This window comes from Microtus ochrogaster, chromosome 7, assembly GCF_000317375.1.
Source record: "Microtus ochrogaster isolate Prairie Vole_2 chromosome 7, MicOch1.0, whole genome shotgun sequence".
NCBI lineage: Eukaryota > Metazoa > Chordata > Mammalia > Rodentia > Cricetidae > Microtus > Microtus ochrogaster.
Window position 1 is genome coordinate 54,616,759 of NC_022014.1, and position 3,477 is coordinate 54,620,235.

Here is a 3,477-nt window from a genome sequence, read left to right on the forward strand (position 1 = left end):
ACACAGAACTGAAAACATTAGTAAGGCAAGGTCAAGTCCACGTGGAGACACTTCTAAATTGACATATAGTAATTTCACATATACAATACATAATTCAATGAATAATCCAATGCCCCCACACAACATGCAATGACGGTCTCTGGCATTTCTATCCCTTCCTTGCACCGGGAGCCATCAAACATCTCCCTCTTGTTCTTCACGCAATCAATAAGTTGTAAACTGTAGTCACCCCGCTGTGCTGTCGAGGAGGCTATTACGGTAAGTGAAACAAGCCAGGTAGAAACTTGTGAGGAGAGAGCGAGATTCGCTTTCCTTCCCCGCGGCACTGTTTACCGCTCCCTAAAGAAGCGTTTGTTTCCCGAATGACGGCAGAGGGCACTAGAGACTGCTGTATGGCCGTGCTCAAGGGTTCCGTGAGGCTCAGTGGCCACTGATTGTCCTGGCCACAGGTCTCTGTCACCCATAGGTCGCAAACGTCTCGGCTTCTTAAAAGGATGAATCCTCCCGACCATTTCTCCTGCTGTGATGTGATTGTTCTGAGCTGTTGCTCTGGGGACACCGTCCGTCTCCATATGTACGCACCCGGTTCCAGTGCGCATGTCCCCATTAGCACTGACACATTTGTGCACATAGATGCGCATGTATCATTTTTTAATCAAAACTAGAAGGAGAAATTATTACATAACCACAATCTCATTCCTACTGAGGGACCTGTCATGGCGATCCTGAGGGGGTTTCGCCAACATCTGTTCAGCGCCAGTCCCCCACGAAGAAATTATTCTTATGCTCATTTGAAAGACAGGTAAAGAAACGGTCAGACTGATAAGACAACCCGGGGCAGATGACAAACGCAATCTCCTTCGGTGACAGAAAGCTCTGGAGCCCAGCTAGCAGAAGCTTCCAGACCAGAGCGTCAGTCACCTGTTACTCCAAACAACATTTATGGATGGCGACACTAGTCCAAAGAGCTTCCTCCGAGAGCTGCTTCTTGCCTGCATCATGAAGCCTCACCCTGTGCAGGACCAGATCCCCCTGGCTGAGACAGAAAGCATTTGTTCTAGCTGTCTCCAGTATGGAGAGGCTGTCCTCAGCAGGAGCCTACTGATGTGGCCCCCCAGGGGACAATCTGTCTTGGAGCATCCTTTTGCAGAAGGGTCCAGAAATGATCCCTTTCAGGACAGGGCTCTTTGTTTGATCTAATTCTACATTCTGGTCCATTCCACTCCACTGAGGGTTTTGCTGTAGAAACACTTGGGTTTACAACATCCGTATTTCTATACAGGGCAACTCAGTTCCTCTGATGAGCATGGTAGCTTGTTCACCTCAATTGAGCTCTGGATTTTTAGGGTTGGCCTGAGACACTTGTTCTCATCACTGCCTATGATGGCTGGCACCTGGTGAGGACTCAGTTTTGGACCACAGACAAAGGATGCTGCCACTGGTCCTCATTCTCAACCACAAGGCTCTGAGCCATTCCTGATGCTCTTCCTCGGCTCAGAGCAGCTATCTTACATGGTTCCCGTGTCGTGTCACCCATGGTACAGGGGGACTCTGAGAGTTGGTGCTTTGGGCTATTATGTTCCACCAGCTTTAGGTTTCTGCACTTGCCTAGCTTCCAACATCTTTTCTCCCCCCCCCCCCCACAAGCCTGACTGAACCTCTTCTTTCAAAGCTGCTGCTCTAGCCCCTCACCCCTGGGGCTTGGGCTTTGAAATGCATGAGATTTTTCTCCTCCTTCTACAGTGACATCCCTTCCCCGAGGCAAGGCCACCTGGTCTTGACGTCTGAGAGAGAATGGGGGGGTGGCGGGGACAAGGAAATGTAAGGAAGAAAATAAATCCATGGAAAATCTTGAATATTATCTTAGCTCATGCACAGCAAAATCAATCTAATGTAAAGTAAAAATAGGGAAGCCAGAACAAAGAACACATATTAGAATTGGAAAACCGAATCCAGGGAATAGACAAATCCTACACCATACAGATGACATGGCTAACCAGTAATTATGCTTGCGTTTGTCTCTGGGTTCCTGCGTGCTGGCAGGGGGGAGTTGGGACAGCCACTTTAGGCTCTTGTTTTCAAAACACAGAGAAAACATGGCCTCAATAAGAGGTTTTCCTCCTGCTCTGTATTGAACAAGAATCACCCCTTGTGACCTTATGGTAACCCCAGAGGGAAATGTCAGCTTATCATCATGGCAAATCATGGCAATCCAAAACTCAAGTGGCCCTTGAGTCTTGATAACTCCACGCTGGAAGTCTGAGTTCCCAGCAGTGCTGTTTGGGAAAGCCTCGCTTTCCTGATAGTCTGCTTGCATGGTTTTTTTCTCTTTTATTTCTACATCTTCAAGTGTTAAGTGTTTGGGGTTGATGAAAAGCACAGAGAGGAAAATACAAAGGAATCTGAACGTCAAGGAGGGGTGTGGACAGAGAAGTCTCCACTGTCTGTGGTGATACACACTCCAGAACGGAGCTCTCACCAGCACGTGTCCCAAACCTTGGACAGCACTGAACTCTCAGAGAAACTTAAGTTCTTTCAGATCTGCTGTATCATCTTCACACAGTGCCCTGTCTTTCCACGCTTCACGCGTGGAGCCACCTCGGCACCCTTGGACTTTGAGGTCATTGCCAAATCAAACAGACTTACTCATACTCAACAACAAAGATGGCCGCCGAGGAGCATACGCTGCAAGGGAAAATTCCATTTTAAGAGTGAGGAGATGAGATGACATGCTTGGAAAGGCACACAGCTTAAAAATTATGTAGTGTGCAGGTGGTGGTGGCACACGCCTTTAATCCCAGCACTCAGGAGGCAGAGGCAGGTGGATCTTTGTGAGTTCAAGGCCAGCCTGGTCTACACTGAGTGAGTTCTAGGAAAGTCAAGGCCACACAAAAAACCCTGTCTGGGGGGCTGGAGAGATGGTTCAGTAGTTAAGAGCACTGACTCCTCTTCCAGAGGACCGGGGTTCAATTCCCAGTACCCACATGGCAGCTCACAACTGTCTGAAGATCCAGTTGCAGGGGATCTGACACCTTCACACCAATACAGATAAAATAAAGTTAAATAAAACCATAAAAAGAAAAAAAGACAAAACCCTGCCTGGAAAAACCAAAAACAGAATAAAACAAGTTACAAAATGTTTTTCTAGAAATTTCCATTTAATAATATATTAGTTAATATAATTAATATACTATATATTGTTTTTTCAAGACAGGATTTCTCTGTGTGTCTGATTTCTTTGGTTGTCCTAGAACTCATTCTGTAGACAAAGCTGGCCTTTGAACTCACAGAGATCCGTCTACCTCTCTGCCTCCTGAGTGCTGGGATTAAAGGTAGGTATGTGCCACCACTGCCCAGCTGTTTTTTTTTTTTTGTTTGTTTGTTTTTTGTTTTTCGAGACAGGGTTTCTCTGTGGCTTTGGAGCCTGTCCTGGAACTAGCTCTTGTAGACCAGGCTGGTCTCGAACTCACAAAGATC